The 23,804-nt window shown below is 41.5% G+C and overlaps 1 protein-coding gene across 1 annotated transcript in view; it reads right to left on the bottom strand.

Annotated features, from left to right (window-relative positions):
* The window catches only part of LOC135093343 (uncharacterized), a 162,007-nt gene that overhangs the window by 87,899 nt on the left and 50,304 nt on the right, over positions 1-23,804 (bottom strand). The window contains exon 4 of the mRNA XM_063992549.1: positions 4,265-4,465. The gene's annotated coding sequence lies outside the window, so the exon portion shown is untranslated. The remainder of the gene's footprint in view (positions 1-4,264; positions 4,466-23,804) is intronic.

Genomic DNA, 23,804 nt, shown 5'->3' with positions numbered 1-23,804 from the left:
AACACAAGACTTAATCAAGAATATTACCCTCTTGACATATTGCAGGCATAGGGGAAGTGTAATAATTCTACTCGTGAAGGCTGAGTCTAGTGAGTATATGTATAATTTACCGACTTATATTCTGTATTTAGTATTTATCTAAGCCTTTTTTTCTGAAAGCGCTGAACCGAATCTCCTATTCATGCAGGAAAAAAGCGTAAATAGATTCAAATTCAAGTACGTGACTATGTCTTTAGAGGAAAAGAAGAGAGCGAAAAAAAAATAGGAAAATGAACAATTGCCCTTTTAAGCACATAACTACGTGTCTTTAAGGTTTACACACACACAAGTGGGCATAACTCTCTTCCTGCAGCGGCTGGCTCCCTCATTCACGATGAGCAGAGAGGGAAGGTGTTTCCGGGACCAGCGCGGGGTAACACGCTTCCCTAGAGACCTTCCATTAGCTGACCACCTACACTGGCGACTCCCTAAACTCACTCACTCACTCACTCACTCACCTACTCACACACACACACACACACACACACACACACACACACACACACACACACACACACACACACACACACACACACTCACTCTCTAATACACGTTTTCATTTCAAAATAACCCGAAAAATTTTCCAAGATAAACATTAATGGCGGACACCGCCATTAGTGTGATGAGAAATGAGTAATCTCTATCTAGTCAACAACAGATGATGCACGTAGACAAACAAGGGCCGTGCTACAGACAATATTTGTCCTTCACACATCCAGTAGGAGTATATTCTTCAAATTTGTAACGTAGACAAAGCGTAAATGCATTACAATGGCATTAAAACATTACGTTACGGGAACATATACAAGTGTAACACGAAAATATTCCATGCATCTCGTAATGTTCACTTGTCATCAGTACTTTTTTTTTTTTCGAATTTGCAAGTTCCAAATTCTGTTAATATTATAAAATTGAACACTTCCATTTTTTTTTCTTTTTTTTTTTTTTGCATTTATATTCTAACGTTTTATTAATCATCTTACGCTTGGCTGCCGATGCACGAGTGTTGCTGCTTGGACTGCGGGAAACGTTACAGAATTCAGCAGATAACGTAGTCAATACTAAAATACATACAGATATTTTGCACCCCTTTCAGTTACAATTATAATACTAAAAACAATGCAACTATTCCCAACAATGCCATATGTAATTGTTATTTGTTATGATAGCTGTACAATGCTACTTTTATTGCACTCTGCGGGAAATTAGTAGGCTTTCCAATATTTACATTGTACAATTTGCAATGCGTTCAATGACTCAAAACCAACGCAATGCAGAGGCAGCATCACATTTGCTGTAGAATTTTTCGTGATTTCCCAGAGATTGTATGTAATTGGAAACTGAACGAATAAATGAATGAATAAATACAAACTAGAGCCAAACTATAATGAGAGAGAGAGAGAGAGAGAGAGAGAGAGAGAGAGAGAGAGAGAGAGAGAGAGAGAGAGAGAGAGAGAGAGAGAGAGAGAGAGAGAGAGAGAGAGAGAGAGAGAGAGAGAGAGAGAGAGAGAGAGAGAGAGAGAGAGAGAGAGAGAGAGAGAGAGAGAGAGAGAGAGAGAGAGAGAGAGAGCAGAGAGCATTTCAGTGTGAGAGATTCCACTTGACGTCGCCAGTGATGAGTGAATATTGTAAGCCATGAAGTTGCACACGGAAATCAGAAATGTCAGGCAGAAAATGACATTAGATTTGCAACGCGACGGTCTCCCACAAGACTGGAAGAGAAACACCGTGTGAAGGAGAACAATAAGAATTTTTTGCCTTTACTACCCTGTATCTCTTACTTTATGATATAGTATAACTTAACACAAACAGCCTCGTAATGCCCAACTTGTTTTGCTGCGGTTTGTTCTTCCTTGGTGTTCCCTTGTTAACTGTGGCGAATGAGAAACTGATAAAGTGAGTCGTCGAGGCGAAGGATATATGGAGAAAATTGTCTTTTTAATATTAGGAGATTAAAAAGCGAGAGGAGCAATCGGATATAAAGCCGTTAGAGGGGAAGAGTCGGTGTGTTTACCTTAAGTGGAGTACATTTTTTAAAATCCAGGAACAGATGAGGGTGGATGTGGCAATGGCTGTGTGTATTGGGCCGAGGGGTGTGGACGGGATGAGATGGAGGTTAAAGTGCAAGAGAAGAGGAGGGATTTAGAGTTTTCAGGGGAGAATATGACAAAATATGACAGGCTGTGGGTGAAAAGGTACGTGAATAATGTAGGATTACATACATTATCCACGTACCTCATGGAATCTAATAGCAAATGAAAATATATTCGTTATAATGGGAGAAACTGGAGTCGATATGTAATCAAGTAATGTAGCTTCGATGAAAGGGCGCTGTCTAGAGATTGGATACAGGTTACTACAGCACCACAATTATTTACAAAGGGATATAAATAGGAAATATCACACTATCATATACTAACTTAGCAATCAGTGGCCTAGTAGTCAGCGTTCGAATGTAGTGACCTCTGGGACCGGAATTCTAGACCTGCCGGAAGCTGTCCATATTTCAAACTATCGAGTGACCGAAAAACACCTACATGCTTCCTATCAACCCTGCCTTCAACGCTTGCTGCATCGGGGAGCTCTGGAGGGCGACAACACGCTCTACAAAAAGCGTCACTCTTAAAATGTGCCAGCGCCACCACGGACAGGGGATGACCAACTAGGCCTCCGCAAATGTAAAAAATAAAGCCGACCATCCAAGTCTCACATAAGAGTTGCAGCAAAAATTGTCTACCGGTGCTATGGGGCAAGAACATATAAAAAGAATAACGCAGAATAATTTAGTGTATTGAATATACAGACATCGATAGAGTCAATAATACTTCACCACTTAATTCTACAACGTTCAAATTATTTCTTCACTGTTATGTTCTCTGACGTGCTAAATGATTATTACCTTTTTTTTTTTTCAAGAATGCAGACACCTCTTAGCCATCTCCAGTTGATACTTTGGGCATCAGAAATGTCTTTGTTACACGAGTGACACCAGTAAAATGATACACTCCTTACACCGCCGATAAATGTGGACGAAACACAATTTTTCTTATCCCGTAAGCCAGAAAATAGAATGAGAGGATTTGACGTGAAGGATTAGAAGATTAGTGATGATGTTGTAATGATGAAATATTTGTAAAAGCATCACGTTTTAACTTTGTCGGAGAGATGAGATAGTGGAACTTCTTGGAAATTTTCTTCACTGTCACTGTGATCGAAGAATTGTACTTAGGTTCATGCTAGTGCACCTGTAGCCTCTCTTCAAATGACATCAGACGTGGGTCCCTCCCATATACACTTTGTGAAGTGCTTCGCAGACTGTATATGGGAAACAACGTATGGTGTGAAATTTATGTATAATAAATGAGAAAATACATGCGTACATATATAAAGGTAACACAAGGCGAGAAAGTTAGGCGCAGTGAGTGTGACTGGCAGCGGGACGACACTGCCAGAATACCTGAGTGAGAGGGAGGGAGGGAGGGAAGGTGACAGGCCTGAGGAGTGCAACTTTGAGGTGTATGGTCAGCAGCGAGGGGAGAAGTATGTTTCCCCTCCAGGTAACTTCAAGACATAACCCGGAATATGAAAGAAATCTCTAAATAGACCTCAACAGAACTCACTAATTTTCTCAACCAAAATTGTACATTCAAATTTGCTTACTCATCCCATAACATTCTCTTCTCTAATACTTCTTACGAGTTCTATACGTTTTCACTCTAACATATACAAATATAAGAACAATTTGTATCGTTTGTTTTATCACTTGAAGTCCCATAAGATAAGATTAATGAAGCAATTAGGCTCTGTTTATTTCCCAAACATGCCTCTCCCTGACACCTGTCACGTAAAATCTAGATAAGCTCTCCGCTGCACGCTGCCTGTGAGCACTTCGCCTTAATTACACATCATTATTACATACATACATATATAAATACGACACGATCTACACATGAAAATAACATCCACGAAAAAAAATGTACATGAGAAGAAACTACAGTTACTCAAGAAGTCTAAGTAAAGATATTAAAACATCAAAAACGACACAAATACTCCTGAACCGCCACGACACTCTGGCAAACAAGTTGTGTTATGAGAAAAAAGAAAAGCGGCCAACGATTTCCAATGAAAACGCGTGGGACAGAAACACCGACACACCCACGCTCGCTCTCTCGTGTGGGAGGGACAAACTTGTGCTACAAAACAAAGTCTGGTGCTCCAAACTTACCTTACGGAGTGCAAGCAGGATCCGGAGGTACAGGTGGCGGAGTAGTTGTCATTACTCTGGCCTGTCAATTCTCGGTCAGGATTCAAGTCCAGCAGACAATGACTAGGCTGACAAATTCCGTACCTCTATCATCATTTTGTCCTTCACTGCTGCTGCTGTTGTTGTTGTTAGACCTTGACAGGCAAGCTGGTCGCGCACTTTCTGAAACAATGCAAATAACAAAAAAGTGCATCATCTGTCTGTGCCGAGGGAAGCTGTATTCTGAACGTAATAAGTAGTCTATTACTGCACGGCAAACATGCTACAAATATTTAAGTTGCAAGACTGCTGTGACTGTAGCTTCAAATGACGCTTGATTATTTGGCTCCAGAGGCTGGAGATCACAGGACACACCGTAGGTTTAAAGCGCCCTACCCAAGGATGATGTTTATGTAAAATAGCAAAACATGAATAGTATTTTTTCTCTATCAACGAGCCAAGTTCCAACATACTGTAAAACTCATTGGATGGTGTTGAAAAAATTATATATTATATATTATATATAAATTATATATTATTAACTGTATAAAAATTATACAGCTTCAGTAAAGCACGGCACATTTTTGATGATTCGAGCTGAATAATGAAATATTGAATAAAAAACGTTAATGGAATGAAAACACGCATTGTTTTTTTCACAGAAAGAGAAAGGAATTTCATGGAGTGTTGCCTTTACCAGACTGATGGATCATGGAAATAAAATTAATGAATAAATACTCAATGTGAATAGCTGTAAAGTAGAGACACAAATATCAAAATTCACAACGCTTTGTAAATATCATTTTAGTGAAGCAGTCTTGCCGAGAGGAGATCACCATTCAAGCACGCTTGCTGCGGGGAGTCACCGGCACTGAAGGAGCAGCGGCGAGGGAATACGTCTGAATGAAGTAAATGATACACGTGACCGATGGAACCTGGATATCTGGTAAACATACAATACAGCGTGCTAAAATAAAGTACTTTACAACAGACTCCACTAAATGCCCTTGGTTAAACCCAGGCAGCTTTTACCGGCTTGGATAATATATAAGCATTTATTCAGTTAAGAGTCACAACCGCTTCTACATGGGCCACCATTATTCATGAAGGCCACTTTACAACGCCCAAAGTTCAAGCATTTCATTCGTCCTACATAATTGCTCATCTCCCACTTACCTCTTTCTCTCGTATGAGGATAACATATTTTCTCTGTCTGAAAGGCATAAACATCCTTCCACTGCTGCAAGCACTCAAAATTCATGGCCCGACTATCCTAACTAACTCGGTATGGACTTCAAATCCTCAAAGACAATATTACGTTAATTATATGCAATGAATAACCTTTGCTTACGGCAGCTATTAACTACATTCGTATCACCTCAAAAGAATCAAGTTTCCTTCTCCTTCATCTCACAGTTCGCTCTTCACACACAATGCATTTTCAAACATGCCCCTGCTAACCATCTCTCTAATAGGACTACGCCGCACCATCACCATAGAGACCCATAGCAGGAAAAGCCATTTCGCCGTTTGCTGTTTCTCTACTTAATCTCATATCATCTTTTCCCATTTGGAAACCTGCATGTAGAAAGCTGGCGCATCAAGAAGTTCTACGTGTTGCGTGACGCCATTCACTCCATTCACAACAGTATTTCATGAGTGACGCTGGCGAAAAGAATAAATTTCTCATACAAAGTACCAGTGCATTGTGTGCATCATTCTAATTCGTAAGTATTAGTGAGTTAAAATTTTAGTTCAAATAATCAGTTCCAGTGCAATTCAATATATACTAATTACAATCCACATATTTTCAATCAATTTCTTTAATTTCAATATAGACCTAACGTAAAGGTGAGCCCATATCTGCAACCACGACCCACGCACGACCTCTCGCCCTTCCGTGGATATTCCAGCATTATCAAGGGAAAATGAACCCCACATCTGACTGCACCAATAAAATAAAATATTTCAATCCAAATAAATTCGCAAATATTCATGGCTTAAGCAAGAAATTCCCCGATATCATCTTCAGCATTTACAGTTACGCACCTACATTAATTACAAACACATTGCACATTATATAAACTCCTCAAGCATTCCCAGAAAGCTGGACTTAAATTGTGTAAATATAAACACTTACTTGGCTCCTCCTTAATGGCCAGATTTCATAAAATTCACGGAGATAGCACAATGCATAAATTTATACCACACTCTACACACTCTACACACACACACACACACACGAGCCACCAAACCACTGACGGACAAAAAACTAACCTCCTCTCTCCAGCATTCCACGCTCCTGCCTTTGCTTGTGTGGTTGATAAGTACACAAAGCCAGGGAACATTCTCACATTCTCTCCTCATAGCCCTGCCCTCACCCCCCACCCCTCCGCCCTCCAGCCCAGAACTCCTGCCCGTATTTAAGGCCACGCTGTTCATTTCCATTCCGGACACAACCTCGCTCGCTCCTGGCCGAGTCCTCATTTGCCGCAGTTGTGAACGAGTAATTAAAGCGACGGAGGACATTGTTAATTTTTCTTTTTGCTGGAATAAATTGTAAATACTCGGGCGGTTTATATGTCTTGGTGGGTATTGTCGAGAGTCTGTCTGTCTGTGTCTGTGTCTCTCTCTCTCTCTCTCTCTCTCTCTCTCTCTCTCTCTCTCTCTCTCTCTCTCTCTCTCTCTCTCTAACCCTTCCTCTTCCTTCATCTTTCTATCAGTCTCGAAATAATGGAGTCCGCTTCGCCCTCTTCCCGCCTCCCATACAGCAACGCCTTCCAGAATGAGTTTTATGCAAAATACACGGAGCGGGGATGCTGCTTGATAGATGCTTCGGAACACCACAATTCAATATCTTGAGACGAAAACCTGAGACACTTAAGACGACAAGGAGAAATGCCCCATAAATTGCCAGCCACTTAACACACAGATCAATTATTGCTGCTGCTGCTGTTGGAGTACAAATGGCAATACGTTAACGATTCCGAAACTCATCACAGATCAAAGGCGTGATAAGACGTGGTGATACGACGCTCTGAAGGACTTATGACACTAGGGGAAGCGTGAAGGGAATACAATAAATCCCCTGGAGATGAATGACAAGATTTCCACTGCTCTCTGAAGGATCTGAAGGCTTCCAGTAATTAGATTTATCCATTGTTGAGAGGAGCAGGGTCCCGCCGGTTGTAATTTCAGGATCACTCAGCATGTAAGCAGCACGTATCCCATTGACTCGTGAGCACTAGCAGATCTAAATGAGTGAAGTGACCGATGCCAGAGAGAGAGAGAGAGAGAGAGAGAGAGAGAGAGAGAGAGAGAGAGAGAGAGATTAAGACGGTAAGGGGACCAATACTTGAGTCAAAGGCAACATGAAATATATCAATCCGGTGACGTAATGATGACCGTTTCGCCGTGAATGCGCTAGAAGATACGGAGGATTACAAACGACAGCAAACAACTACTTTCTCTGCCGTTCCATTACACACCTCACCTCTACTGCATTGCACGAGAGCTCAGTAGGAGAGAACCTGCTACTGAGGTGAATAATTGTTTCCTTAAGGCCTTCTAAAGACGTAAACGGAGTCATAAAACAACTTTAATTCGTTACGTTGTGTTTCTATTTATTCTTATGAGTACTGAACGAGGTGGTTATAATCGGAAGGATCTTTATAATCAAATAATATTACTAAAGGTAACAAACACATTATCCCTCTTTGTATTGCCAGTTGCGAACGAATAAAAAGCCTCGCAAACTTCATGGCAGGTTTCCATTCATCTAATCGCTTTTTATTGGCGATTAAAGACCAGCTCATGAATACCAGTTTCTACCAAGCAATAGAAACACACACACACACACACACACACACACACACAACACTTCATGAATAGCGAAACCAAATTTTCTCCTGGCAATAAAACACTTTTTAAACAATGAAACGACACTACATGATTATTATTAGAAGTGCAGTGCGTGTGTGTGTGTGTGTGTGTGTGTATTTCTCTGTGTGTTTGCCATGTTAAAATCATTAAAGCTACCCCCAATTATTACCACTATTATCATTATTATTAGTATTAACATTAACTCTCTTTGCCTGGCTGTCATATACATATTCGTACTTCAAACTAAACACCCCACCATGTTTATCTTCACCTTCCGCTTGATAATCCAATGACTGCCGGGGAACGAAAGCGTTACAGAGTGGTATAGGTGTAGGTGTTGGGTTGTGGAGGCAACAGCATGTAATGGACTTGATGTAGAGATACGAGTGTGATGATTGGTGATGGAAATCATGAGGGAAGTGATGAAGGAATTTGTGAATGGCGAGTAAAGGTTAAAAGGTGATGAGGGGAGTTAATGCAAGTGGTGGAGAGGAGGATGGTGTTAGGGAATGGTGAGAAAGTGATGGAGAGATAATGATAGAAGGTGAGACGATGGTAAGTAAGTGATGGTGATAACGGTGTTAAATATTGATGAATAAGTGATGAAGTGAGTAAAAGCAGGTGATGATGGCGAGGATGATGGTGATGAATAGTAATGATGGCGGTGAGTGACGGTTTAAGTGACGAGTGATGATGAAAAACAGTAACGCGGCTATTAAGAGTAATGTGATGAGTGAGGCAGGGATGATGAGGGAATGATGATAAACAGGGTCAGAGGTACTAGTGGTGATAATGGGAAATAAATGAAGCTAATCCGTGCTCGATTAATAACAAAAAAACAAGTTCCCAAACAAACTCTTTATCCACTAGATTATCATTATATCATTCCACTAATCAATGTTATCTTCATTACCGAATGCAACTTTTATTAGAATATTTAGTAGCATCATAAATATTTATATATATATTTATCCCTTGCAATAAATGACATTACTAGAGAAACTAATAGTAGATTACAGCTTACAGAGAGAGAGAGAGAGAGAGAGAGAGAGAGAGAGAGAGAGAGAGAGAGAGAGAGAGAGAGAGAGAGAGAGAGAGAGAGAGAGAGAGAGAGAGAGAGAGAGAGAATAACAGGAAAAAAACTCAACCATGTGAGGAACTGGAAAAGAGGAGAAAGCGAAAAAGATGCAGAGAGAGAGAGAGAGAGAGAGAGAGAGAGAGAGAGAGAGAGAGAGAGAGAGAGAGAGAGAGAGAGAATAAGAGCATAAGCTTTACGCCCTAACGACCCAACATTACACTAACTAGTAGCCACAGTCTTGTAATTGGTACTCCTGCCACTGGCCGCACACTTCCCGCTATTAGCACACACTGAACACATTAATTCCAAGGCAATAAGTTCACGCAGAGAGAGAGAGAGAGAGAGAGAGAGAGAGAGAGAGAGAGAGAGAGAGAGAGAGAGAGAGAGAGAGAGAGAGAGAGAGAGAGGAAGTATTCTTGTTACGAGTTCCCGTATCATGCAAGTTCTCCACATCAAGTTTCCATTTTTATTTATAACCTTACTACTTACAATGCATGGGAAGAGAGCCTGTGTGTGTGTTCTCTATCTGGTGATGCCGGATGGACAAGTAAGGGTTAGACACACGAAGCCCTTGATCCTACGCCCTTGGGAGAACTATATATAGAGTGTGCTATTCTCTCTCTCTCTCTCTCTCTCTCTCTCTCTCTCTCTCTCTCTCTCTCTCTCTCTCTCTCTCTCTCTCGTTCCCAGAACACTTTCCTTGCAGTTCCTGTCGACGAAACACTCCACTTCCCATCAAAGCTTACGCCACAGGGCATGAATACAAGGGCAGATGACACACACACACACACACACACACACACACACACACACACACACACACACAAAGACACATAAAGGATAACATCGAGGTCTATCATGCACTTTCATAGACTTCCATTTCTATACCAAAAAGTCAGGAACAAAAAGAATCAACATACTATTGAGAAAACATGCATTGCTCTCCTTCCTGTGCACTTTTAAACGCCACTCCATCCCTCCATCCCACTCCTCCTCCTCCTCCTCCACGTCCTCCTCTTCCTCCTTCTGTGGCTTGCAAAATAACTACTTGCATGTCGCTCTGTTAGCTCAGACTGGTGTGAGAGCGAAGGTTTCATATCGGGCATGTCTGGGACGGTGATTGCCCCTTGCATATTCGGCGAGCTATCTGCTGAGCTAATATTTGGCCTCAGCAGCACTGATGAAGGGTGGCGGGAAGCTGAGGACCGGAGGAGAAGGAGGAGGAGGCGGAGGGGGCGAGAGGGGAAAGGTAGTTAGTTGGGTAGATGCAAAGGAGGACGGGAAGAGACAAGAGAAAGAAAGGAAGGCGGGAACGGTGACAAGAGGAGGGAAAAAGTGGTGTGAAGACTTGAATACGGGATTAAGGTTTGGCGAGGCTGGGAGACTCGTGAGGAAATACGTGGAAGGAGTGACGGCGCGGAGGGAAGATGATTAGACAAACATAAACACACGGAGATTAGAAACAAGTACGTGAAAGTTAGACAAGACGAGCTTCCAAAAATATGTAGTGACTGAGACGGGAAGAGAGAGAGAGAGAGAGAGAGAGAGAGAGAGAGAGAGAGAGAGAGAGAGAGAGAGAGAGAGAGAGAGAGAGAGAGAGAGAGAGAGAGAGAGAGAGAGAGAGAGAGAGAGAGAAGTGCAGAATCACCCACGGAAAGTCATGAAGGAATGAGAAATGGAGTGAGAACAATAATAAAACTGAAACGAGAGAGAGAGAGAGAGAGAGAGAGAGAGAGAGAGAGAGAGAGAGAGAGAGAGAGAGAGAGAGAGAGAGAGAGAGAGAGAGAGAGAGAGAGAGAGAAAGCAATACAAATTCAGTATGCAATTGAAGTAAGCAGTGGAAAACGAGGGAGGACTCTCTCTCTCTCTCTCTCTCTCTCTCTCTCTCTCTCTCTCTCTCTCTCTCTCTCTCTCTCTCTCTCTCTCTCTCTCTCTCTCTCTCTCCCCGACTCCCTCACACAAACACGAAGAGAAAACTCACTACATTCACATTCAGACGAGAGGGAATGAAAGATACTTGGGGTGTGTGAGTGACGAGAATTGTTGGCCGTGGTCATGGTAGCGGGAGGCGTGGTGGCGGTGGCAGTGATGGCGATGGTGGTGTTGATGGCGGTGGTGGTGGTGAAAGTGACGTGCAGTACAATACAGTTACAGGTAAATGAGATCGTGAATGGACGGCAGGTGATGTATAGAAGGGAGATGAAATTGTTAAAAGAGACGAGAGGAGAGGAGGTGGAGGATGAAGAGGAGGAAGAGGAGGAGGAAGAGGAGAAGGAAGACAAGAGGAAGAGGAGGATAATGGTGCAGTGACGTGTTCTAAGCATGGCCGGTAAACACCCCGCTGAGAATGGGGACAGGAAGAAAGGAGAATGAAAAGAGCAATAGCGAAGGGAGGAGACAAGTGCAAGTAGGGAATAATGTGTCCAGAAGGAAATGTGCAATGAACGAGGAGAAAGAGAAAGAGGTGGAGGAGGAACAGAGAGAAGGAACAGGAGGAAGAGGTGGATGAGGAGGATATGTTGACAAGTTAAGAAAGCTCGTTATTATTGTAACATTACCTAAAATTCTTTGGCTTATACGGAGGAATTCAGTGTCTGCAGGAGGAGGAGGAGGAGGAGGAGGAGGAGGAGGAGGAGGAGGAGGAGGAGGAGGAGGAGGAGGAGGAGGAGGAGGAGCTGAAACTGCCACTCAAGGCTAAAACACCGGCCATCTGGATCGGCCTGGGGAAAGCAACGAGCAACAGAAAGTTAAAGAAGAAAACATCGCACGTTTTCTTCATGGTACACACAGAAGAAAAAAAAAGGAAAATGAGGTTTGGCTGCTGAGGAAGGAAAGGAGGAAGCGCGAGAAGGAAGAGGCCCGTGAAAGAGAAGGAAAGGAAGGATGTAAAAGAATTAAGGAGGAAGAGGCAGCTGGAAGAGAAGGAAGGGAAGGAAAGATAAGAATTAAAGGCCAAGAAGAGGCGGGTGGAAGAGAAAGAAAGGAAGGAAATAGAGGAATTATGGAGGAGGATGTGGCTGGAAGAGAAGAGGTTTTAAGAAAATGGAAGAATTAAGGAAAGAGAAAAGCGAAGGAACAAAATAAAAGAAAACAAGCAAAAAAGTTTCCTTACTCTAGGAAAATGAAGTTGGTTTAGTAAATACAGAAAATAATGGTTCAACTTGATACGAGTATAATTACGATAAAATTTCTCTCTCTCTCTCTCTCTCTCTCTCTCTCTCTCTCTCTCTCTCTCTCTCTCTCTCTCTCAGCGCGTTAGTTTGCTACAATTTCCCTCAATCGAACTGTTTTGTTGGAAGGAAAATTAACATGCAGTTTGGACTTTCTTTCTCGAAAAAAACAAGTAACGTTGCGTGGAGTTTCATTTACGAGGGAAAAAGTCTCTCTCTCTCTCTCTCTCTCTCTCTCTCTCTCTCTCTCTCTCTCTCTCTCTCTCTCTCTCTCTCTCTCTCTCTCTCTCTCTCTCTCTCTCTCTGTAGTCTATGGATGTTTAGGAGGAAAGAAAAAGAGTCGAGTGTTTCATTTAACAGTTTACCTTTGCGCTTTAATCTACTTTGAAACGAATTTAACGAACGCATGCACTCACACACACACTCACACACACACACACACACACACACACACACACACACACACACACATAGTGACGACCTCTTTCAATCAAGTGTAACGTATGTGCGCTAGCGGGAGTGAAGTGCAGGGGTGGCGTGGGGAGTGTTTGCACAAAACTAACGCGTCTGAGACAAGCGAGGTGAGGGAGAGGAAAGTGGAAGAAGGGGACGCGAGAAATTAATTAAAAGCACTGTGAATACTGAGCGACGGGGATGTAAAATGGATGAAAGATAGAAGCGCACGCGTCCACACACACACACACACACACACACACACACACACACACACACACACACACACACACACACACACACACACACACACACACAGGCTGAAACATTAACGGCAATTTAAAACCACACGTAAAATATGCGTAACATTTCATATTTTAATTAATTGTCTCTCATTTCAACGAAACATTACTGTTCAATTTGCGTATCGTGTTGTTAACATTTTTATGTGAATCAGACCGAATGTGGCAGCCTTTCTGAAGCTGAAACATTAAATTATAAATAAATAAATAAATAAATTAGCTTATAAGTTCGTATATTTATTGCGTCTCAGTAGATTTCAATTGCTTCTAATGCAGTTTCGCAAGAAGCAATATTTCAGTCTGACAATGAGGCAATATTTAATCTGGAAATTATCATGTAGTTATAATCCTCGTAATGCCGGTATGACAATCTTCTTTGGTTAGCTGTTCACGATTATGAGAAATTCTCTAACTAATAATAGTAATAAGAGATTACCATCTGTTACTCTCATAAACAAGGATAATGAAGTATAACAGCCGTCTCTACACGTTCATATTTTAAGCCATGAAACATTTATAGACCATGCATAACTTCCTTCACTTCTTTTACATATAATTTCTAATGCTGTTCATTTCCATTACAGTCACTGGTGCTGTATATGAAAACCTGAGTAAGTTAAAAATGCTGAATATATATTTGCCTTAAATGTACGATGAACAATGACTTATTTCGTTATGGATCGAGGAGATGAAGGTAAAATGATACTGCTGACCTTTCTAATAGTAATATTAAACACTGAATTTGAGAAAGGTAGGATATATTTTTTTCCAAGAGCACCTTTGAAAAAAAAAAAATGTATCATATCAAAGAGCCGAAGGCAAAAAACTGCAGTAATCTTCAAATCACAACAAAGAGGTACTTTTAACAAACCACAAAAGCAATGAACGAGTTGCTCTTTTTATTTTCAACAAAGGCATTACAGGGTTTTGTCTGCGAGTGTCGTAATGGCGTTGCCGGTGTATGACAGACAAAATTCCCAACTCATCACATTCCTTTGACTAAATAAATGATCAAGTAACACATTTTAAGACACTTCTCAAAATTTTGACGGCCATTTTGACTCTCTGAAGACTGGAACCATCAGTGGGGCTTTTGTGAACTGTTCATGTTGAGTGGGGCTTTTATTCTATTTTTCACAACCTGTTTTCTCGCCATATATCCATGAAAATTCATAAAAAAAATCCTATTTGTGTTATGTATTGTTATGTATTTGCAAGCCAGGGCAATCTTCACTCAGTACAAAAAGACTCAAATTAATTAACAGTTGTCTTTCTGTTAGCAAGCGCAGGTTAAGGTGGCTAGTGTCAGTGCGAAACAATAACTTATTCTTTTACGTGGTTCACTAGTTTCTGATGCTCTATTTCTATATGGCTTGCCCCAGAAAGTTACAAGATTACAATGTCGGCAATCAATGTTTCGGCAAGTAATGTTTTCTCCTTTGTTTACATATAATCGACAACTTGAGATACAAGGTTTGGGATACATGTTGGCACTGGCTAATTCTGAAACCTTTGCCTTGAGACTGACCTGCATGAATCTAATTGATTTTACATAAGAACTGAAAGCGAAGAACTTTTCTATCCTTTACTTATTACAAAAAAAAAAAAAAAATACTAATCGGTGTATGCTTTATGTGGTCCGTATGAGGAGAGACACTCATTTCGCTGATCGTTATGGGACCGAAACACGCAGGGGTCAGGCGGTCCTTTCAGAGTGCTCCTTATTCTGCTGCATTATTATTATTATTTATATTACGCTTGTCCTCTGCTCAGAATGGCACTACTGGTCCCTCGTTGCGACGCGGGATGGGATTGTACTCCAAACTTTTCTACTCCATCTTAATAAGATTTGATATTATTGCTATTATATCTATTGTGAAACTTTCCTTCTTAAATTAAAAGTAAACACTTCCCTAAGTAAAGCACGACTTGCCAGACGATGCTGGAAGAGTAAGACAGGTTGTCGCGGCCCGTTGAGAGGGAACGCTCGCCAGAAATCCTACAAAAAGCTTCATCTCCAAATGTTTGGCTAATCTTAAATTTGTATTCTTACTGCGGCTTTATTTACTCACCAGGAAAAGACGAGGACACACGTGTGGCGGCACCGGGCGAGTTGCAGCTGACAGGCGGAGGAAGCAGGAGTCACCCAGCGACCACAGCCTTAATTGGGCACGTCCGCGTCATTTCGCTTCGGGTGACCTCGTTTCGCTGTCCTTCGTCAGCGAATGTAACTGAAAATGCCACGTATCCCTCCACACACAAAATAAACACTTGCAGATCTGCCACCCCGCCTGTCACGTCAGGCAGAAGGAGGAAGTGGGCGGAAGATATTGTGGTGAGCACTGCCATTTGGTAAGGCTGTCGATTCATGCGGCCTTGGTTTCTCGAGGCTGACAAACGATCCCAGACGGTTAATGTGACGCTTGAGATCAAGGCGATGCTCTCTGTAATGAACACACTAGACGAACAACTCAATTAAGTCGCTGTGATTGTCTCTGTGGCTCTGAGACGAAGCTCTGTCGATGTGCCAACATGCAAGTATATGCGACAACAGATTCACACAGGGCAGGAATATCACCCACGCCCCTGTAGCCTGTAGCCCTTATAACCAACCATGCCTTAGCTGCCGCGCCGCCCTCTGCATCGCCCCCGACATCTTACACGCCAGCACCAGCGATGGACTCTAAACATACGTTGGTAGGGATGTCACGTGCAGCAACACACCCACACCTGTGCAATGCCAAATTCACGAACGATATCAGCACATGCTAGCCAGCTTCTCTCACAGATTCTGTTCCCGCCCACCACCGACGCGGGAGGGAGAGGGATCGTTCACAAGCAGCAGCAGTTTGGTATAATCACAAGACGCCGCTTTGCTCAGGCTCATCACGCACGCCTCGCCTCGCCCACAACACAACACGCCAACAGCTGCTGACTTTCACCCACATTAACAGAACTTTGCTGCCACCTAATGGGGTTGCTAATCGTCTTAATCACTTGGCAAGAAAACATCTATCTATCTATCTATCTATCTATCTATCTATCTATCTGCCTGTTCCGTCTGTCTACCTATATCTATCTAGACAGGACAAGGAGGAAAAGAAGGCCTCCTCACACAATTATCTATCTATCAGTGTTTCCCAAATACTGAAATAAGTTGCGATTATATCTAGCAATACGACATAGTGCATATATACAGTACAATGCATCTCTTGTAATGTAGAAAGAAAAAAATTAAATGAAAATATAAAGAAAAAAATTAAATGAAAAATCACGTGGGGGTTCCTTATTAGCAAAACTGAAGTTGACAGTTTTCAAATACTTTTTTTTCGCACCACGTGAAATAATAATAATAATAATAATAATAATAATAATAATAATAATAATAATAATAATAATAATAATAATAATAATAATAATAAATATTTGAAACAATAACAACAACTACATCAGAAACAACAACGACAACAATAACACGGTTATCAACAACAACAACAACAATAACGAGAAGCGCATGTGTGAGTCTCGTCCACTAAGTCAATAACCTCAGCATGCCGCTCCTAATTGAGGAAATATTAATTTGCTGCAAATCTACACGCAGCACAAATGTGTTTTCCTGAGGCTGGAGTACTTACCGTATGGGAGCGGAAGTCACATTAATATTATACAAATGTTAAGCCATTTAACACTAAAATATTGAGTTTTATCTCTTCGAGTTTCCACGGCCTGCGTTTCATTCTGGATTCATGAGCTTCACGCTGATCCCTAAATTCTCAATAAATTTATACATTTTTCTCCCTCATTCATATGAGAATTTTCGTTGGTGGAGTTGATCATATTTTAATGACACCATGCAACATTTATCACTTCAACAAAATATTTCCTTGTATATCTACTTGCCTACTTAGTGTACTTATTACTTACTATTACTTATATAGCAAATATGAACAGTGTGCGGAAAGAAAAGATGACTGATGCAAACCTGCTTTACTGCTTAGCTTTTCTTCCTGCGAGCCGAAAGATTCATCTCTTATTTCATGTCAGTGGATATAAGCGCATATATACTGTGATACCCTATCTTTAATTGGATGTCTTATCTACATCGTGTTCCTTTATATATACTGTGGTGTCCAGTCATTATTGAGTTTGTCCTATCTTTTACAATTTCGTTTTTATTTGTCTATTTTCATTTTTTTATCGTGCTATCCTATTTAGTATTTCATTGGTGTTTTTTTTTTTTTTTCAAAGTTGTGATGACTTCTCCTTTACATATGCTGTGGTGTCCTATCATTAATCAGCTATCTAACTTTTACAATTTTGTTTTTCATTTATTTATCTACATTTTTCAACGTCTATCCTATTTAGTAAACTATGACGTCCTATATTTTTCATTGGTGTTCTTTTTAAGTTGTGATGACTTCTCCTTTACTATGCCACCCTTCTTTGCTATGCTATCATGTGTCGCCCTGCCTTTTAATGTGTCGTTTTTCTTTACCCTGCGCTATCCTATTTGTATTGTGTCATCCTACCTTTCATTGTTTTTCCTGCCTATATTTCAAATAAACTTCTCATCTCGGTTATACATTTACTGTGTTATCATATGTAACTCTTTTACTTGCTAGTCAGTTGATGGGAGTGTAATCAAGCATACTAGGATGGAATTAAGCGTTTGTTACTGTTTGTTATGCTTTATAATCCACACCAGCCATTTTCTTTCCACAGTAAAGGTTGCGTAGCCTTCCTATGTCGCCACTCGTCGATAGGCAAAAATCTAGTCAGAAGTCAATTACGTTCCCCTGAGTTTTGTGTTTTCTCTCAGTCGAAGTCCTCTGATCTACTGACAGTCTCCAATCTAACGAATAAAAAAAGTTAGCAAACCAGAAAAGTCGCGGGAAAACGCTAAAGAAAGTGGAAGGGAGTACGGGAGCTCCGTTTATTTTTCACCAAGCCTACTAGTAATCGTGCAGCCACTCTAACTAGCGTAAAATGATAATTTAGAAAATACGTTTATGCGAGTATAATATTTTGTCATCTCACTGATCCTCGGGACACCTGAAGCATGAAGCAACACAAGCAGCGAAAGAAAAGAAACAGTGGAGGAATGCATGCCGTCACAAACCTTCTCACTATCCTGCTTGATACAAAGTGTAACCTGAGGAAAACTTTATAAGTGTGAAATGTCGTTGCAAAATTCCAGAACACATAAGAAAAACTATTTCGATGCCGTGTAATAGGATCGGGACAAAAAATACGCTGAAGTCTGCTGTAATACTCGTAAAGAAAATAAACACGGTCTGCTGGCAACTACATGCATTATACTCGCCATTATGCATGTTTCTCTCACGCTCTTGTTTTCCTTTACAACGAACGAAGCGCACTATCATTACTAAGCGTTGCGGTCATTATTAAGAGAAATATTAATGACAGTTCAGTGCAACGGTATAAATTCAGTTAACCTGTTTGGAAATTGCATTGCAGCATCTCGATAAGAGTAATGAAAGGTATGAACTTCTGAATAACCTCGCCAAGTAAGCCAGTGTGTAATAACAGTACAGTGTTCGTCATGTAATGTTCGTAAATGACGACATTATTTGACCGTTGCCTCTAATAATATGAACTGGCTCTTTTTTGGAGGATCTGGCGCCTCACTGGGTCTTTCTTTTATATATTTTTGATGTCTTTCGCCAGTACCCGTCTTACTATATAAAGAAAGCGTTGAAGTAGTATTGAACTGCACCTTTGCGGAAATGCCATCTGAACAATAATAATAATAATAATAATAATAATAATAATAATAATAATAATAATAATAATAATAATGATAATAATAATAATAATTGGGGATGTCTTTCGTTTGAATTAAGGTGTGAAACTGTGTGAAAATTTTAATGATATATGAAGCTGATCATTAATGCTTAAATTACACAGCCCATCATTAGTGAGACACCCGTGGCGGTGACGCGGTGTCTTATCAGCCGCCTTACACTCCCCGACATCGACCGTTTATTGGAGTTTGTCTAGTCACCTCTTCCTCACTACTGCCATCAATCGTTATGACCATCTTGTCCTTGCCACCTTTGTCTCTCTCTTTCTTTTTCTCATCCTCTTCTCTTGTTTTGCATTTGCTCTACTTTTCTCAATTTTTATCATATATTCTTCTTTCTCTCCTTACTCTTCTGTTTTGCGTCTGCTCTCCACTTTTCCTCACATATTTTCTTCCTTTTTTTCTTATTCTTCCTTCTCCTCCTACTATTAATTTAGTTTTGCATCTGCTCCACTTCTTCCATAATTTTTTCTACCTCCTTTCTCTGAGCATCGCCTACCAATATCAGCAATACAATGGCAAACATGAAAGTTAAAAAGTAAAATGCACTGCGAAGACACCAGGGCAAGTTACCTTTAATGGCCAAGTAATGTAATTAGTCAGGGCATCAACTCCGCTAGAATCTCTGGCATGTTAAGGTTATTAATACGTTGCTTTATCAATGGCCTTGAAAGTAACTCTCAAACAATTTATAAAGCACCCACGTTCAAATGACTGAAATCAAGAGGCGGTCAAATGGAGCTTAATAATACACACACACACACACACACACACACACACACACACACACACACACACACACACACACACAAAGGAAGTAAAATGAATTATTCACGCAATTCCAGAAACGCCAAATGCACCAAATGCTACTATTACACATTCACGCTCCGACACTTGCCTAAAGCCAATTATTCATGAGCGTAACGACACCACTCATTCATCTTCACAGTCTCATCCCAGATGTATTAGTCTCACGCTGACCGTCTAACTCCCTTCTACTCGCCGAGAGGAGAGAGAGAGAGAGAGAGAGAGAGAGAGAGAGAGAGAGAGAGAGAGAGAGAGAGAGAGAGAGAGAGAGAGAGAGAGAGTGAGAGAGAGTGAGAGAGAGAGAGAGAGAGAGGATGGTTAGGATTCTGTTGGCAAACTCCGCGATTGAAAAAAAAAAATATATATATATATATATATATATATATATATATATATATATATATATATATATATATATATATATATATATATATATATATATATATATATATATATATATATATATATATATATATAATCCGATTCATCCATATTTTCACGGGAATTTTTGTTCTACTTCAACCTTTTTGATCTATACTTTCATCGTCAATACTTCACAAATATTAGAATATATAAAACCTGATACATCTATATTTTTCACGATTATTTTTGCTCTACTTTAACCCTGCTTTTTAATTTAAACTATACTCGTCTCCTACGTGAAAACGCTATTAGAACATCATACCATCTAAAACATACCTAAATAATTGAATACCTTCCCTGTATACACTCACACAATTAACAGACACAGTCAATGCAACGGGGAATGCAGGATGAAGACAGTAAAGCAGCATACATACATTATGATGAACTTGGAAAGGCAACAATATTACCAGCATTATAATGAATACTAGACTGATGCAACGGAGGTAAGGTAAGACCAAGAACCGGCCTGCAGCGAGCGGATATCACACACACACACACACACACACACACACACACACACACACACACACACACACACTTTCGGACCAAGACTGACAGAAAAACACGGACGTAAAGCAAGCATGGTCATGAGAAGAAAGGTCAGTATATTTTTGAACGTAAGACCTTTTGCTGACCGTGGCCACGAGAAACCGAACATAGACTACATCTCTCTCTCTCTCTCTCTCTCTCTCTCTCTCTCTCTCTCTCTCTCTCTCTCTCTCCTCTCTCTCTCTCTCTCTCTCTCTCTCTCTCTCTATTATCTTTGCTTCGAAATTGACTCCCACCCTCCCCCATCCCCCTTCCCCATCCACCTCCTCTTCCCAATACGCTGTGCAATTGCATAAACCAACTGCCAGGGTCTCTGAGGGCGCATCTTTACATCACCTCAGACAGGGCACACACACACAACGAGGGCCAGGTAAGTGGGAGTGCTTCTTAATTAAGGTTAGAGGACAAGTTTGTCTCCACCCCGAGGTTCTTCCCTGATTAAAGTTCCATGAATGAGAGGCGAGATGAAAGTGTGCCGGAGTGGAGTCCCTCAGGGTACATCGTTGGGTTTGGAGAACACCAACTCTACTGAAAAAAGTGGTTGTCGCTCGTTTTTAATTTCTAACCTCTCTCTCTCCTCTCTCTCTCTCTCTCTCTCTCTCTCTCTCTCTCTCCTCTCTCTCTCTCTCCTCTCTCTCTCTCTCTCTCTCTCTCTCTCTCTCTCTCTCTCTCTCTCTCTCTCTCTCTCTCTCTCCTCCTGGCCTTCATTATCCTCCCTCTCTGACGCCTCCACCTCAGCTCCCTTCACGTCAGCCTCTCTCGCCAACATGAGGCTCGCGACACCACACGGCAGAAGTGCGTCGCGTCCCACCATTGTGTTCCTCCCGTCATTCATACTTTTGCGCGAACACTGAGCCTGCTCATAAATATTTGTCTCATGAGCGGCTTTCGTCTGGGGAAAAAATGCCTCTTAAATTAAGCTTTTTGAGAGGGGCGAGTTACGGCCCAGACTCCAGAAGAATCACGGCAAAAGGCGATGCTCTTCCTACTTTATATATCACCGAACCCTAACGCTCTGGAACGCACGAGGGACACTGTAACAGAGGACACGTCGAGGGAAGTGCCAAAGTATACAGTGACATATACATGGTAACTTCTGAACTGCGACACTAGGTGGAAGGTGAAGGAGAGTGGCACTGAAGGGATCGCCGACACAGGCACTGAAGGAGATGGGACAGAGAATGTGGAGTGCCTACTGAGGGAATGAAGGGAGGGGATCACGCAATGGGGTGTTGTGTTTCAGAGGGAAGAGGATGAGGGAGAGGATGAGAGAGAGAGAGAGAGAGAGAGAGAGAGAGAGAGAGAGAGAGAGAGAGAGAGAGAGAGAGAGAGAGAGAGAGAGAGAGAGAGAGATAGAGAAGAGAGAGAGAGAGAGAGAGAGAGAGAGAGAGAGAGAGAGAGAGAGAGAGAGAGAGAGAGAGAGAGAGAGAGAGAGAGAATCATCAGGCCCTTCATGTAGGGATCAAGAAAGGAAGGAGGGAGAGAAGGAGGAGAGTAATAAGGAGGCAGGGAGGGAGGAGGAGGAGGGAAATAAGAGACTAAAATAAGTCAGGTATTAAAGTTTTGCATATTTTACTTTTGAAATGAGAAAATGTAACATAAAAGTATACATGTAGAGTACCCATGCTCTTTATTTTCTCTCACGGAGTGACACAACAACGACAACAATTTTCTGGGTTGAAATTTACGTCCAAATATTCGTTTTACTTCTCAAGAAACTCCACAACATTACTGGAGTTACAGTAAATAATTTTGTTGTGTGTGTGTGTGTGTGTGTGTGTGTGTGTGTGTGTGTGTGTGTGTGTGTGTGTGTGTGTGTGTGTGTGTGTGTGTGTGTGTGTGTGTGTGTGGTGTGTACTCGAATTTATGCTCAAATATTCGTTTTACTTCGCAAGAAGAACTCGACAGCATTACTAAAATTAGTGTAAATACTTTTCTTGTGTGTGTGTGTGTGTGTGTGTGTGTGTGTGTGTGTGTGTGTGTGTGTGTGTGTGTGTGTGTGTGTGTGTGTGTGTGTGTGTGTGTGTGTGTGTGTGTGTGTGTCTGTGTGTGTGTATTTATTCCTATACGTAAATATCACTCCTGACAAATTACATAAGTGACTGCCACCTGTTTCATTCTCAGATTCCTCCTTTTCTTTATTTCCATTTGGTGTGTACGAAGAATTTCCATTCTTACTTCAGTCCCTTTGCATATCACAGTTCTGATGGACGAGTGATAAAACGAGCATTCTCTCTCTCTCTCTCTCTCTCTCTCTCTCTCTCTCTCTCTCTCTCTCTCTCTCTCTCTCTCTGTGTGTGTGTGTGTGTGTGTGTGTATCACATTTGATCTCTGTATCACTCAGTTCCATTTCAACCAAACATTCACTCTATTCACATGCAGTTTTGTGGCGCCACGATCAAAGATATTATTCAAACCTGGGTACAATTAGCCCTTTGAAACAGTGACACTAACTAGATTCAAACAGGCATTTCCCCTCCATTAGCGGCCGTTATATAGCCACAGGTCATGACTGGGGCGGCCATGCAATGAGGCACAACCGAGGCATTCAAAAACCATCTGGGTCGATACTCGATACCTGGGCCAGATCTCTGTTTGTTCCCGTGTTGAACCACGAACGGCGAACGTGACTCGTATTAAGTGACCACATCTACTCGAACCAGCTCCCCCCCCCTTCCTCTCTCTGTATCGCCACGCATCAAACACAAACTATCTTTACCCGTCCGCCACTGCCTGCTCTGTCCTTGTCCCGACGCTTCCTCGATTCACCAGCCAGACAATATTTACCCTCAGCCGCCGCCATTCCACCGCCTTCATCCCGTGCTGCACATTCGCAAAACAAATATGAACGTACATGATGAACCTCTGTGCCTGCCGGGGGAATGGGATAGGTAAGGAAGAGGGTGTAGGGGATGGTGAGGATATTGATGAAAGGGGATAGAACACAGGACATGAAGCGAGAATGGTGAATGTTGTAGAGTTAGGGAGAGGGAGGGGGGAAGGGGAAAGAGCCACCTATGTTCGAGTATAA

The sequence above is a fragment of the Scylla paramamosain genome, chromosome 42, assembly GCF_035594125.1.
Source record: "Scylla paramamosain isolate STU-SP2022 chromosome 42, ASM3559412v1, whole genome shotgun sequence".
Classification (NCBI taxonomy): domain Eukaryota; kingdom Metazoa; phylum Arthropoda; class Malacostraca; order Decapoda; family Portunidae; genus Scylla; species Scylla paramamosain.
The sequence above is the reverse complement of the archived record's forward strand: the minus strand, read 5'-3'. Positions and strand labels throughout refer to the sequence as shown.